This window comes from Canis lupus, chromosome 23, assembly GCF_048164855.1.
Source record: "Canis lupus baileyi chromosome 23, mCanLup2.hap1, whole genome shotgun sequence".
Classification (NCBI taxonomy): domain Eukaryota; kingdom Metazoa; phylum Chordata; class Mammalia; order Carnivora; family Canidae; genus Canis; species Canis lupus.
The window spans coordinates 29,611,852-29,628,075 of record NC_132860.1 but is presented as its reverse complement, the minus strand read 5'-3'; the positions used below and the strand labels follow the sequence as shown (position 1 = coordinate 29,628,075).

The window sequence follows — 16,224 nt, the reverse complement described above, 5'->3', positions numbered from 1 at the left end:
CTGAGGATGCACCATCCATGGGGACACTGTGTGCCTGTGCCGGTTTTTACTTAACATTCCTCCCCGAATATTTTTCATGTTGCAACAGGGTCTTCACTCTGGGTTACAGAATACTCTGTCTCACCAAGGCACCATGATTTACTAGGCCAATCCCTCTTGCTGAATATTTAAGTTACTTGAAATATCCACCATCATATATATATATATATATGTTGAATTGTCACACACATCTCATTGCATAGTTTAAAAGCTTTTCTCAAGAGGAATGGGCAGGCATGGGGCACTCCGGCCAACTCCATGGACGCCATGCCCAATATCAGCCCAACTTTGTCTGTTTCCCTGCTCCTCTCTTTTTACCCAAGGACTTCCTCTGGCACCAAAGGACCTCGTTCAGCCCATGCAGGAGAGTGCCAGAAATCCCACACCCCCAGGGACAAACTTCAATCATGAGAGGAAGCTGGAGAGACACTCCAGCCTTCAGCTCCTTAGTTTGAAAATTCTGCTGTGTGCTCTGTACACCAGCTCGCAGGGTGCCCTGCTCATCAAACATACTTTCCGGGGCTCTCTCCCTCCCCATCTCATTTCTCCTTCCCTCCAAGTGTTTCCCAGGGTCACCTCCCAAAAGAACAACCTACACCCAAGTCCTTGACCCTAGGGCCTTCTTTGGGGAAACCCAGTTTTAAGAGGGGGGGATCTCTTTCTTTCAAAGACTCAGTGTCACAGTGAGAAAGGGGCCATATTAGCTCAAGCTTCTTCTTAAGCTCTCTTAAGTCCTTTTACCCCCAAGACCATGCTCAGATTTCACAGTGCAGTCGAAGGGAGAGGGCACAGGTTTTAGAGACAGGCAGCCCCCAACAGCAACCCTAGTGCCATCCTTGGGCAAGTCACTTCACTGCAATGAGCCTCAGTTTTCTCATCTGAAAATGGGCCAGCTGGGCTACATGTCGGGCTTCATATAGCCCAAAGTCTAAAGGGAACTATGGTCCACTGCCTCCTTCCCACCCTGACCCCGCCCCCTTGGAACCTTCCTCCTGTGGCTGGTTGAAGGAGGCTGTGGCCAAAAGCCACATCCCTAACTCTTTCCTGTCCCTCTCACTACTACAGCGTGCTATGAACCAGGCACTGTGCCAAAGGCCATGCATCGATGGTGTCATTTAGTGCCCCCACAACGCCATGAGGCAGGCACAATAACTATGCCCATTCGAAATGAGAAAGTTGAGGTGTATAGAAGAGGGGACCTGTCCCAGCCACACATCTGGTGTATGGCTCTCTCTGGCTCCTGGAACCAAGCTCTCCAGCATCATACGGTCTGCCTCTCCCCCCTCATTATCCTCTTGAGAGGACAGAGATTCCTTGGAGCCGACTCAGGCCCTGGGGTGAGAAAGCCACATCCTTGGGGTCTGCGGGGGGAGAAAGCGACACAGGCAGATTCCCACACAGCTCGGAGGTTCTGACCAGCTGGATAGCTATAGGGTTTGAAGGGCAGGGCTTGCAGGCTCTGTTGGCCACACTTGTCCTGGGGGCACAGGTTCCTCATTTGGGTCTAAGCCTCTTGGGAGGCCACATGATGCTTGGGGAATCGAGGAGAAGTGAGTGAGGCCACCCAGAGTGGGTTCCAGAACCCACAGGCTGTCTGGAAAGCAGACATTCCTCAGTGGCTGAGGTTGAGTGGAATTCAGTGGGAATTCCAAAGGCTGCTTTTTCTGAGAGCCACTAGGAAGATGCCCTGCAAATGGCCTTTCAAGTTCTAGAGCAGTGTTACCCAATGAAATATAATGCAAGCCATACATTTAATTAAATTTCTCTAGTAACCACAGTATGAAAGTAAAAAGGAACAGGTGAAGTTAATTTTCACATATTTTATCTAGCCTAATACGTAAAAAATTTAATAATTTCATCATGTAATTAATATTAATTAGTATTGAAATCATTAATCACATTTTCAAAAGATTCTTTATTTATTTATTATTATTTATTTATTTGAGAGAGTGCGAGGAAGCATGAGTTGGGGGAGGGGCACAGGGAGAAGCAGACTCCCTGCTGAGTAGGGAGCCTGATGTGGGGCTCCATCCCAGGATCCAGGGATCATGACCTGAGCCGAAAGCAGACACTTAACCGACTGAAACACACCCAGGTGCCCCCATTAATTATATATTTTAATTCCTTTTTTATATTGTCTTTGAAATCTGATATATACTTTATATTTACAGCACATCTGCATTCAGACAAGCCAGCACGTCAGATGCTGAACGGCTGCACGTGGCTAGCAGCTACTAAATAAGAGAGCACAGTTACAGAGGCCCAGGAGTCATCTGAGGACACTGGCTTTCCAAGTTGGAGTGAAGAAGGTGCGGACCAGGCTAGGGGCCAGAAATGACAACAGGGATTTAGGTACTGGTCATGTGTCATTTAATCCCCCCTCAACAATCCCATGAGGTAAGTATGATTACCCTTTTAGCTAGCGGAGGAAGCCAGCCCAGAGTAGTCAAGTGGCTCTCACAAGGTCACACAGCAGGATGACAGTCTAGTCCTCCCCCAGCACTGACAGGATGTTGCAGCCCAGCCCACATCAGGAGCACAGATGAGTGGAGGAGGATCCCCTGCCCCAGGATCGCTGAACTCACTGATCTCCTGGGCCACCAAGTGAGGAACAGGCACAACCAGGGAACTTCCTTCAGTCACCAACCTTCACATGGAAGTGAGAAACCAGAAAGGGGGTGGACAGCACAGCTTGTTTCTCTTTTATTTTGCCCTGTCAAAGGCTGGTAGGGATGGTGCCAGAAAGGCCCAACTAGGATGTGGCTTTTCCCCTTCCTTCCCCATTATTCTACACAGGCATGCATGTGCGTGCACACGAACACACACACACACACACACACAGAGTAGAGCAGGGGGTGCCATTCAGCTTGGATAGGGGACTGGCAGGCAGCTCCATTCAGCAGATGGAGAAACTGAGTCACCAGCTAAAAGCATCACACAAGATCTAAGTCCACTGACCACCCCACCTCAGATATATAACGTCTCTGCCTTGAGCATCCACTCTGTGTCAAGGCCTAGGGGACACCCAAATGTGGTCATCTGGCCAGAGACTGCTCTCTCTCCCTCCCATCCCCCTGGGGCCTGTGCTGCTCTGCCCTGGAGCTTCTCAGAGGCAAGAGAATAAGAAGGCTCTGTCCAATGTTGCAGTTTGAGGAACATGTCTAGATCTCCCTCTCTTCCCCCATAAAGCCTCTAGCACCCCTGGGAAGTTCATGAAAACCCCAAGATCCCAGATTTCAGACCATACCTTATTATTAAGATGAGTTGCCTCCTGTACAATGTGGCCTCCAGAGGAAGGAGGCATCTGAGCCAGAATTTTTTTTACAGAGGATGATGGCAGAAGAAAAGAGGCCTGTAGAGAAACCAAGGGTAGGAGAGAGCACGTTGTGAGGACTGGTCAGCCTGGATCACTTTGCCCTTTCTGGCTTGTTCACATTGACACATATGGCATCCCACCCCATCCTCCCCTCAGCTAGCCCATCCATGGGTACCTGCTGTTCAGAGCAATGCCATTCACTTCCATTGGCTCAGCCAGGATAACCTGAGAGGCTAGCCCTGCAGGGATTTGTGCCCATTATTCAGATGGGGAGACTAAGGCCCAGAAAGGGTAAGAACTTGGTACTCCTGCCGGCTTTCCCTGGGCAGGTCACTGAAGGCCCCCCGGAAGCCTGGAAGGGGTACAACATTTGGTCGATACAGAAGAGGAGGCAGATGTACAGATCTCAGGGCCCAAACTATGGCCTCTGCAGATGGAGCCACCAAAGGTAGCAGGTGGGTCTACCAGTGACTAGAATGGTGTTGGGTCCACCATTATGAGAAATAGCCCTCCCTGCCCCAGCTGAGAGGCAGCTGAGCCAGCAGCCCCAGCACCTGTGGAAGGAACACCTCTCTCTCTCAGGGTTGGATGGGTGAAGGGGAAGAGGGGTGCAAATCTAGTTGGCTTCCAGGCTTCTGGTTTGAGCAGCTGAATGTGGATGGTGATCCCGTTTGCTGGGATGCGCCCCCGGGGTGGAGCACGTGGAGGCAAAGGCTGAATTCAGGTTGGGCAGCATGAGTCCCAAGGGAGGTGCCCCAAGGGGAGCAGGAACTGGGGAGGGTCTGGGAGGTGTGTCTCAGTAGGAGATGCAGCCCGGGGGGGTGCAGTGGTACCCAGACCATCACCTCTGGGTTACCCTTCCCAACCATCCTGTTCAAAACCCCATCCCCTCCACACTTCCTGTGCCCCTTCCCTGCCCTATGTCCCCCGTGGCAGTGAGACTATGTAACATACTATTTATTGACCTGGATTTCACTTACTTTGCATATTGTCTGTTGCCTTTTGTGGAGGTGGGGGCTGTGTCTGTTGCTTGTTTTTCTGCTGGGCCCCTGTGCGCAGCACACTGTCTGCCTCAAGGTGTATGGATGGAGAACACCTGGAGAGCTGAGGGCACAGGGTTAGGGTGGGGGGTGGGGGGCTCAGATAGGGGCGGAGATCCACATTTAAGAAGTGGCAGAGAAATAAGCACCCAAGAGGGTCACTGTGCGCAGGTAACCTTGGGGAAGTCACTTCATAATCTTGGTTTTGCTCATTTGTGAAAAGAAGATAATTGGTTCTGAGGGCTGCTGTAACAAAGTAGCACAAACTGAGTGGCTTAAAGGAAGAAATGTATTGTTTCAGTCTTGAAGGCTGGAAGTCCAAGATCAAGCCGTCGGCGGGGCTGTTTCCTTCTGAGAGCTGCGGGGAGAACCCGTTCCCCGCCTCTCCCTGGGCTTGTGGTGGTTGGCAGGCATCTTTGGTGTTCCTTGGCTTTAGATGTATCTCTCCAGTCTCTGCCCCCCATTCTCACATGGCATTTGCCCTGTACCGGTCTATTTCCTTTTATAGAGAGATGCCAGTCATGCTGGGTTAAGGCACACCCAATGACCCCATCTACCTTGACTACCTCTGTGAAGACCCTATCTCCAAACAAGGTCGCACTCTGAGGGATTAGGAATTAGGACTTCGTATAAATTTGGGGGGACAAAATTCAACCTATAACATGAGATCATATAAAACCTGTTGCAGGGGAGGTTTGAGGATCAATGCAAATTACTGTCCAAACTGGGCCCCCTGCCATGACCACGAGGACCACATTATGGCCAACCAAGACGGACCGGACTACACATCATGGAATGTCGTAAGGAGCTTTCATAAAATGCTGATGCCCAGGCCCCACCCAGAGATTCCGGTTTCATTGGTCTGGGGTGGGGACTTTTTCTAAGCTCCCAGGTGGTTCTGCTGTGCCCACGTACTACATCTGTGGATACCTGGACTCAGTTGGCTCATTGGCAAACCCATGCTTGGTTGGCAGAGCTGCCCAGAGCCCTCCCCACATCCAAGTGGCTGTGGGCGCAGATAAGAGAACAAAGAGGCTGTGTCCTCAGCTCCGCACCCCAGGGTGGAGCCTGTGTACCTGGGCGCTCCCTAAGCAGGAGGCTGTCCCTAGGCTGGTGCTGCAGGTAAACGGGGATTGCGGAGCTACCACTTTCCTGAGAAACACAGCCAAGAAGTCCTTGTCTGATGGTCTGTGCCAGGGAAGGGGATGCAGCCTTCTGGTCCTGTGGTTTTAAGGTGAAATTTTGAGGACATCAGAGAATAGGATGGTAGAAAGGGAAGGAGGGGAATGTAGGTACCCACAAAGGGAGAAAGTTTCTTTGATGCAATAGAGGGTGCTGTGGTGGCCTCTGGTGCCCCATGTGTGAGCATTCAACTCCTGACTATGGCACCTGCTAGCAGCGTGATCTTCCGCAAATGGATGAGGTTTCCAAACCTCAGCATCTGCATCTGTAAAATGGGAATTTTAGATTTAATACCTAAATGATATGCACGTGTGAGGTGTGTGGTGGTGGTGGTGGTGGTGGTGGTGGTGGTATTTTGAGAAGAAACATCAGAAGTGACCAAAAACAGTCCTTCACCTCAGTTTTGGTCCTGCCTTCTATCCATGAGTCGAGTCAATCTCTCCACTCAATACCCCACCCCCACCTGCACAGGGGGCAGGGTTTGGGGTCACACTTCCACCCCGCAAAGGGCAGGCCACTTGAAGTTTCACACCTGTCTTCTACCCACAAGACCAAGGATCTGGAGGGAGGGGCTTGCATCTTGCTCTTCTGTGTCCCTAGACCCAAAGTTTATGTTCAACCAACAGTAGATCCCTTCTAAGAACCACAGTTCAGCGCAGATAAGCATCTCTACGGGTTCTCAAGAAGTACCACACAGAACTGAGCAGCCCCGTTTATGGGAGGTCTGCAACGCAGCACCTGAAAAATGCTTTGTTCCAACAGGTGCCAGGAAGGGTTTGGCTGAGGGACAGACGGACACACACATGCAACATTTCCTTGTGGGGTTCACCGCACCTGTGTGGTGTTTGCATGAGCCCGAATGTTTTCTGAGCAGCAATGCTCCGTTCTTTATGAGCACCCCCTTGTTTGCTCCTCACACAGACCCGAAGGGTGGCTGCATTATGCACACCTGCCTTGCAGATGAGTAGATAGAGCTTGAGGGAGCACTTGCTGCAGCCCGTCCACACCGCAGGCCTCGCACCACCTTGCCCCTCCTCAGGTTAGAGGATACCGGGAATATCATCTCGTCCCTGCAAGTCTGGGACCTCCCGCTGGACTGGGAGCCCCTGGAGGGCAGGCACAAGGTCCCTTATAGCCAGTCCGGCCTGGGGCCTAGCACAGATGAGGGTTCACCAAACATGTGAGTGAATGAATGAGTGAATGTGTGAATGAGAGAGAGCCAGGACCTCCATCCCTGAGGGTCTTGCAGCCTAGCACTGGTTCCCCTTCCACATGCACAAGTAACTGCTCATTGGTCTCCCAGCCCTGGCAGGAGTCAGATGAGGACTGAGGTTGAGGACTAAGGGAACGGAACAGGCTTTGGGCACCACGTGCAAGAGTGCCCCCTGGTGCACCTGCTCTTTGTACAAGCAGAGGCCCAGGGGAGGCCGACTTGGCCAAAGCCACACAGCTAGTGGGCAGCAGGGTGGCTTTAGGATCCAGGTCTCCTAGCTGCCCACCAGTGGGTCTCCTCCATGCAGTGTCAGGCCCGTGCCACAGGACCATTATCATTACATGCAGTCTTGCCCTTTAGCGAGTGTCCTTGAGGGGCTGACTTGTGCTGATGGTGGGAACAAAACCAGCCACTCCTGGGTGCACCCCACTAGGCCCGGGAAGCTCGGCCGCATCCATCTGCTTCAGCCCCACAACAAGCCCTGCGGCAGGGCACTCCTTGGTGTGTAAATAAGCACTCAGAGGCCCAGGGCCAGGGCACTCACTTGCCTAAGGGCACTCAGGCTGCAGAAACTGCCACGAGTTTGGCATGATGACAAGGTTCTGGAGATGGATGGTGGTGCTGGTTGCACGACACCGAACTGTACGCTCAAAAAGGATTAAAATGGTAAATTTTATATTATTTCTTTTACTGAAATTTGAAAAACGATGGCCAAGGGTGGGATTCACATTTGGGACAGTGAGTCACCACACTTGATAGTCGATATTCTTTCCCTTCTGCACTGTGGGGAAGTTTCACCCACTCAGGGCATTCTGGAATCCCAGGCCACCCTCTGCCCCTTCCTTCTTTAGCAAATACTTGCCTGGTTCCTGTTCCATGCGGGGCCCTGGATGAGGCGTTATGGCCCCAGCCCTCCAGGTGCTCAGCACAGAAGCTACTGTAGAACCTGGACCACACAGCTGGGCTCCTGCAGGACTCCAGACTGTCCTGAAAACAGTGGATGAAGAAGATCAAGGACAGAGAAGTTGTTTAATGCCACAGGTCACAATCATGGAGGGGAGGACCAGCTCATGACCCCAAAGCTCAACTGTGAGAAAGGAGGGGAGAGCCAGAAAGCCCCTAACCTCAGTGTAAGATCGGGGCAGGAGTGCAAGGCTCTCATGAATCTGAATTTGAGCCCAGCTCTGCACTTACCTGTGGCAGGTCACTTCCTGTACAAGCCTCGGTTTCCTCGGGGTGAGATGTGCTCCACCTTAGGCTTGTGAGGATTTTAGTCATGTACATCAATCGCCCAACTCAAAACTGAATCTCTCCCAACCCCCCACCCTTTGCCCTAATCCTCTTGAACAGCTGCCCGTCCACCTTCCCACCTTGGCCTCATCTTAGCTTCAAGACCTCCCTTAGAAGAAGACAGGAGGACTTTGAGCAGCTCTGCCCCAACCCCATGCTTCAGGGCAGTCCCTGGCCCCAGCTTCAGCCCCTCATCTGTGCCAGGGGGCCTTCCCTGTAGACATTTATTTCCTCTTCTACTGAAGTGGGGATTATTAACACCCATTCTTCAGAAAAGGAAGAGCTCAGAGAGTGACCTTGCTGGTGTGTCAGGGCTGCTGGACTCTCAAATCATGACCTGCCACTTCACCACCTGTCTGGGTCATCATGTGTCGTGAATCCCAGCCCTGACGCTCACTGCCCTCCATCCTTCTACACACTTCATTCTGGGAGTTAGACTGAGACCTGCAACTCAGCCTGCTGTCTGGGCTGTTGCCTCCCATCCTATTATGGGAGCCCACAGCCCTCCCATCCTATTATGGTGGGGATATCCCCACTATACCCCTGCAGATGCCCCAGCTCACCTGGACAACACCAGCAACTGACTGGAGGCTACTGGGTCCTCTGTTCCCTGCTCTCCTGAGTGAGCCTCAAAATGGGAGGGACCTTATCTGTTTTTGTGCTGTATCCCCAATGCATGGCATATATTCTGGGCTCTGTAAAGACTTGGATAAATAAAGAATAAGTGACCCAGTGAAATAAGTTAAGTCAACACTGCATGTACAGGACTGTGCCACCCCCAGAGCCAGAGCCAGGATGCTGTTCCAGAGGAGTGACCAGGACAAGGTTTGCACCTGGGGTTCACATGTGGGGAGGAAAGTCGAGGCTTGGAGTAGGTTTAGGAAGGGGGCAGGAGGCAGAGGGTTCTAGAAACCACCATCAGGGAAGATGGTCAGAAGAAGAGGGGTGGTAGAGTGTTATCCTGGAGAAGTTCCAGAAGAATGGCTGACTCATTCATGCATTCATTTGTCTATTAAACAAGCTTTCTTGAGTCTTCCCACGTCCCACTCTGCTGGACATGGGGGCACAGAGATGAATCCAACCTGCCCCTGGAGAACTCCCAGTGAGTGGGGGACAGCTGGGCCAGACAAAAGCCCTTCCCACACTGTCGTGAACAGAGTCTGGACCAGGGCTGGGAAGCCCAGACCAAGATGTCTGGCTGGGGGCCAGAAGGATTGGGCAGGGTGCACAGTAATGCCCTTAATTCTGATTAGCAGCTGGGTGTATGGTGACAGCCCGGGGCGGGGGGGGGGGGGCACATGAGGAACATCCAGAAGAACCAGGTGATACAAGAGAAGACCTGTGTGGGACACGTAGCGGTCTGAGGTGCTGGTCAGACATCCAGGGAGACTTTCCAGAGAAATAGGAAGCAGATAGATGGGTCAGGTGATCCAAAGAGGGCTCCAGGCTGGGGAAAGAACCTTGGATACCCTCAGGGTAAAGGTGGCTCTGGTGCCACCAAGGAGCTGAGTGGACCACGCACGTGCAGGGAGAAGAGTTGAGGAAGCCCCTCCCCCAGGGGAGCCCAGGCCACTTCCTCCCTCTGCTTGGAGCCCCGTGGTGGATAACTGCCGGCCTCAAGCCTTGAGGCAGCGGGGCCTTCCTGCTCAGCAGTAGAACCTACGAAGGAAATAACTTTATTAGCTCGTGGATGAAAAACAGGAAATGTATGCTGTGACTCGGGCACCGGCCGAGTTTCACTCACATCTTGTTTCTAGGAAACAGTTATGTGGCCTCAGACTAGGTTGGGGTTTTCTCAGCCAAGTCTTTCTGGAAACGCCATGCTTTTCTCAGGAAAACCATGTCCGTAGGCTCCCCAGACTAAGGGGTTATGTGAGAAGAGGCCTCACTTCCCTTCCCTTCCCCACTCCCTACCCCCAAAGCCCTCCAAGAGACCAGGGTCGACAGTGACTGATTTCCTGAGCACCTACTATGTGCTAGATGGTCCAAACAAATCGAATACACCAGTAATCACAACACCAAGATTTGTATCTATTATTTTCAAGTAATGCGTGTATGTGTGTGTGTGTATGTGTAACGAATAGTGGGAGATGTATCAGGATTTGATAGATCATTTAAATGAATCATTAGGAAGACTTTAGCAACCAAATACATGCATATAGAGCCTCACATCCAATGACTGGAAATGAATCTGATTTTAAAGTATAGGGAATCACCTCTGCATCCTGGTCATAGACTAGGCTACAAAGCAAGCACCAGCATATTCCAAAGAATCAGTTTCATACAATCAGTGTTCTCTGACCACAGGGTTCAACATTAGAAAAGTCTATAAATAAATTGCTTTTTCTTAACAGATTAAAGGCAAAAATTCAAATTATTTCAATAATTATGTGGATCATCCATTCAATATCCATTCATGGAAAAAAAATAGGACTCTTGGCAAATTAGTAATATAAACTTTCTAAAGTTTGTATCTCTCAAAACCAAAACACATTACAAATTCTGAAGCATTGAAAGCCTTCCCTTTAAAAACAAGACTAAGATAAGGATGCTTACTATTGCTGTTTCTGTTCTACATTGAACTAGAAGCTTCCAAAGACACAGTAAGATAAAAAAAAAAAAAAAAGAAATAAAATTACAAGGACTGAAAAGGAAAAAAACAGAACTAGGCTGTGATTTGTGTTATGAGTTAGTAGGAATTTCCAAATAAAAAAGCAAGCTATCTATGGTCAAGTTATTAGGACTTAATAAAAGAGTTTAGCAGTTTTTCTGATGTAAAATCAATATACAATAGTTGGGTACCATTTTTCTGTTTCTTTTTTTTTTTCAGTTAGAAGTGTACTTCTAAAAAATACACTTTGTACTAGCAATAAAAATATACAGTATCTCAGAATAAATCTAACAAAAGATGTGCACTATTGCTAATAAAACTTTGTTAAAAGACATTAGAGGGGACCCAAACAGAGATGCACCCCCTCATTCATGAACAGGAAGCCTCACTATCTTGAAGTTGTCAATTCTCCCCAAATTGACCTATAGATTCAATGCCATCCCAAACAAAATTCCCAAAATCTCAATGGAAGAAAAGTTGGTTTGGGTTTGTCTCTTATTTCCTCATGATTAGTTTCATCTGGAAGAGTAAAAGCCCAAGACAGGCTACCACTGATCAGAGATGGGATCATATGAACATCAATACCAATAATGACAAATAGATCGAAATGCATAAAAATTAGTAAGTTCACAGTAATACTATTAAAAAATCTTTATTTAAAAAAAACAAAAAATCTTTATTGATAGCCTTTGGAAGATGCTAGAAAACTAGTTCATAGTTATGAAAATTGGAGTGTAAAGGGAAAGACTCCAACATTTATCCTGACTGTATCTCAAGGAAATGAACCAGTATAATTGATGGAAAGGAAATTTTTTGTTTTGGAATAAAAAAAAATTCTAGCTAATAAACAAAGAGAAAAATAGAATTAGAATATCACCATTTTGCATTTCCTTAGATAATGTCTCACCACAGGATAGGGATAGGAAAAGAACAAGATACAACTAGAACCTCTTTTTGTGCCAGAAAGTAAGGAAGTATTTAAAGAATGATGGGGAATTTTCAAAAGGATATAGAAGCCCTCTTGAAGGGACTCCCACTGGCCAGACTGGGAACAATTTGAGCATCAAAGTAATGTTAGTAATAGTTTATAACCCTTTAAATAAAACAGTAAACCTAAGTCCACACTGATATAAACAAGTGATTTTACACTAAAAGTTTGAGGAGGAATGAGATATTTGCAGTTTCAAAGTATCTCTCTATAAAATCACAAAGGAGAAAGAGTAACTTCACTGTAGAGAAGACTGGCAGATGTCACCTTAACCACCGTCACTAATGGTACACATCAAGATTGCATGCCACCTGGAGATGCAATGAGGAATACCCAGGGAAACTTTCCTGATTATTGTGTGAAAGATGTATAATCATGAGGAAACATTGGATGAACTCACTCTGAGGGAGATCTACAAAATAACTTCCAAAATATCAAGGTCTTTTTTTTTTTTTTTTAGAGGGGAGGAGAGATGGAGAGTGGGGCGGTGAGGTAGGGCAGAGGGGGAGGGAGACGGAGAATTTTAAGCAAGCTCCACACCCAGTTCAGAGCCCGATGTGGGGCTTTATCTCAAGACCCTGAGATCAGGACCTGAGCTGAAATGGAGTTGGATGCTTAACCAACCGAGCCACCCAGGCACCCCCAAAATGTCAAGGTCTTAAAAGTCAAGTAAAAGTTGAAGAACTTCTCCAGACCGGAGGAAACTAAATACAGTACATGTGTCTGAACTGGATCCTTGGCTATAAAAGACCTTACTGGGGCAATTAGCTACTTGCATGGGGTCTGAGGAATAAATGAGAGTAATGATTCCATAATAACATCCTGACTTTGATGATTGTCCTGTAGTTATAGAAAAGACAATCCTTGATTGTAGAAAACTGCATATGGATTAGGTGGCTGATGGAAAACTAGGTTCACAACTCACTCTCAAAAGGCTCACAGGAAAAAAGTTCTTTGTAACATACTTGCAGCTTTTCTGTGTTTTTGACTGTTTCAGAATTTTAAAAAAAATTTTGAGACAGAATCAGAAGCAATGAGCAACATCTGGAACTTGGTTTGGATCCTTATTCAAGCAGACATTATACACACACACACACACACACATACATATATGTAAAAAAGGTAAACAGAAAATTTTGATACATTGAATGATTGTATTATAAAATCATTAATTTTTAAGGTATAAAAGTATTTACTTTTTGGAGCGACTTACTAAAGTTTTTTTTTTTTTTTAAAGATTTTATTTATTTATTCATGATAGTTACACAGAGAGAGACAGAGAGGCAGAGACACAGGTAGAGGGAGAAGCAGGCTCCATGCAGGGAGCCCGACGTGGGATTCGATCCCGGGTCTCCAGGATCGTGCCCCAGGCCAAAGGCAGGCGCCAAACCGCTGCGCCACCCAGGGATCCCGACTTACTAAAGTATTAACAGATAAAACTGTATGATTTCTTCAAAATAATTTGGAGTTGGGAATCTAAATGGAGCATAGTTAACAACGAATTGATCATTGTTGAAGCTGGGTGAGGAGGTTCATTACAGCATTCACTCTATTTTTATATATGTGTGAAATTTCCTTACTTTACTTCCAAAGAAAATGCAAGAAAAAGCTGATGTTATAAATATGTGCCAATGGGGCTCCTGGGTGGCTCAGCTGGTTAAGCATCCAACTCTTAGTTTCAGCTCAGGTCATAATCTCAGGGTCGTGGGATTGAACCCTGCACCAGACTCCACGCTCAGCAGGGTCTGCTTGTCCCTCTCCCTCTGCTTCTCTCCCAGCTCACATGCACATACTCTTTCTCTAAAATAAACAAATCTTTATTTAAAAATATGTGGCAAATATGAGTGGTGGATACACAGTGCCTACTGTGTTCTTGGGTCTACTTTTATTGTATCTGTTTAATTATTTCCTTAAAAACAGTATTGGTGGGCAACCCCGGTGGCCCAGCAGTTTAGCACTGCCTTTGGCCCAGGGTATGATCCTGGAGACCCAGGATCGGGTCCCACGTCAGGTTCCTTGCATGGAGCCTGTTTCTCCCTCTGCCTGTGTCTCTGTCTCTGTCTCTCTCTCTCTCTCTCTCTTTCTCTCTCTCTGTGTCTCTCATGAGCAAATAAATAAAATCTTAAAAAAAAAACAAAACAGTGTTGGTGACTAATGACCCACAGTGTGATGTAGTGTTGGTGGGAGTATAAATCACTACAATCTTCTTGAAGAGTGATTTTTTTATTGAAGTAGAATGATTTTGAAAAATTATCTGTTGGAAATACCAACATACTTCAATAAGGAATTGGTTGACTATATTAGAGTCCCTATGTTCTCTAAAAGAGGATACTCTGAAGGTATTTTCTTTATGGGGCAGTTCTATTTTTCTGATATTAAAATATATTTAACATGCTTCTTAGTTGAAAAGCCAAATGGAAGAACAATATGTGAAGAATAATTTTATCATAATGTATACATAAATGTATACATTGTGTGTGTGTTGATATCTACACTGAAAACATTTTATAAAGATATATACCAAACTGTCAAACTCTCCCTGTCTTTGTTCCACAAATTTTAAAGTAAATCATTCATATTAGTATTATGTTCAGAGAAATTTTATGTAAGTGAACAGTGCTAAGAATTTTTCAAGGATCTTTAAAAGATACAAAAAATATAGCAAAGACATTAGAGAAGAAGAACAGGCTGGGGAAGTTTTGCTCTACCAGATATTAAGACTTAGTATAGGGGATCCCTGGGTGGCTCAGCAGTTTAGCGCCTGCCTTCAGGCCAGGATGTGATCCTGGCATCCCGGGATCAAGTCTCACCTCGGGCACCCTGTGTGGAGCCTACTTCTCCCTCTGGCTGTGTCTCTGCATATCTCTCTCTCTCTGTCTGTCTCTCATGAAAAAATAAATAAAATCTAAAAAAAAAAAAAGTATAAAATTCTAGCAAATAGCATTGTGAGGTGGTATTGTGGAGACAGAAGACAAAAGTCCAAGCAATATAGATTGATGCTGAGCAGTTGCTTATCTATATTTTAAAAACAAAACTAGCACCCTACCTCATGCCCTACCACAAATCAATTCCAGATGAATTAAAAAAGTTATGTGAGAGGAAGCATTTTAAATTTTCAGAAAAATATAGGAGCCTCTCTTATAACTTTGAGAAAAAAAGTGGTTTTGAAAGCAGACAACTATAAAGCATAGAGCATAAAAAGATGGGTAACTTTGATAACATAAAAATGAAGGCCCTCTGTTCATTACAAGACATAGCAAATATGAACATACCAGTCCCAAACTAGGGAGCATAGTCACAAAATAAATAACAAATTTATTATCTGGTAGGCCAATCAATCTATTTTTCGATCTTTATATACATTTATGAATTCTCAAACTCAGTAAGACACCATATATCTCCATCAAATGGCCCCCCGATCCCTCATATATATGCCTGGTGATGTGACTCTCGCTCTCCAGAAGAAGACACCTCCTCCGAGGACTTGCTCTGACTGGGAGAAAGTTCTTCCCCTCATGAAGCTGAGAATCAAATTCTGCTCTGTCCCAGGTCCTGCATCCTGAGGAGGCCAGGGGGACAACCTCAGCTGTAGGAGTTTCCCAGGGCTGCCATAACAGAGGACTACATCTGGATGACTTAAAACAACTGAAATGTATTTTCTCACAGTTCTGGAGATAGAAGTACAAAATCTAGGAGTTGGCAGTCATGTTCTCTCCATGTTCCTCCAAGGGAAGTTCCTTCCTTGCCTCTTCCAGCCTCTGGTGCTCTAGGCATTCCTTGGTTAATGGCAACATGGCCCCAGTGCCTTTGTCCTCACACAGCTGTCTTCCCTCATCTTATAACGACATCAGCCATCTTGGATCAGGGCCCACCCTAACAGCCTCATCTTAACTTGATTACACCTGCCAAGACCTTATTTCCAAATAAGGTCACATTCACAAGTACGGGGCTAAGGACTTCAACATGTCTTTTGAAGGGGAATACAATTCAACCCACAACACCAGCCTCACTTCTGCCTCCCTGGTGGGGTCTTGGTGTCTCAGGACCTGGGGCTACCATAGTCCATGGGTAAGGGGAACTCTGGGCACAAGTGAGCCTGGATCTCATTCAGTCCATACACCAGCCTCCATGTGGACCTTATGAGAGCCAAAAGGATGCAAAACACAGTCTTAGAGCCAGGTAATATAAAAACCAGTCCCAGGTCTGCCACACAGTGGTTATGAAACCTTGAACAGATCGTGCCCATTCTGAGCCTCAGTTTCTTCATTTGTAAAATGGGAAGTTATTATATCGCAAAGGCTTACTGTGAGGGTCGAAAGGAATGATGTTTGGTGGAAGTGCCTGGTAAAACCAGGCACACGGTTGGCGCTCCCTAAATATTAGTGCTCTCTCCCCCAGTTTCAAAGAGTGCTTTGGGGAGAGAGGAAGCCTGGCCTGGCCACCCCGCAGCTTGTAAGCCCCTTGAGGACAAAGTTATGTCATATATTTCTTAGATCCCTCATGTGTCACCATGTCTGAGATGAGTGACTCCTGGGAAAGGACAGC

General features: G+C 47.0%; 1 long non-coding RNA gene across 1 annotated transcript; it reads right to left on the bottom strand.

The window, feature by feature from the left end:
* Positions 1 to 1,994: 1,994 nt before the first annotated feature.
* LOC140615033 (uncharacterized) lies at positions 1,995 to 5,871 on the bottom strand. Its single transcript, XR_012015706.1, has 4 exons — positions 4,336 to 5,871; positions 3,287 to 3,391; positions 2,451 to 2,686; positions 1,995 to 2,360 (listed from the first exon to the last, which is right to left on the bottom strand). It is a non-coding gene; the product is annotated as an uncharacterized lncRNA (long non-coding RNA).
* Between the last annotated feature and the right edge of the window lie 10,353 nt (positions 5,872 to 16,224).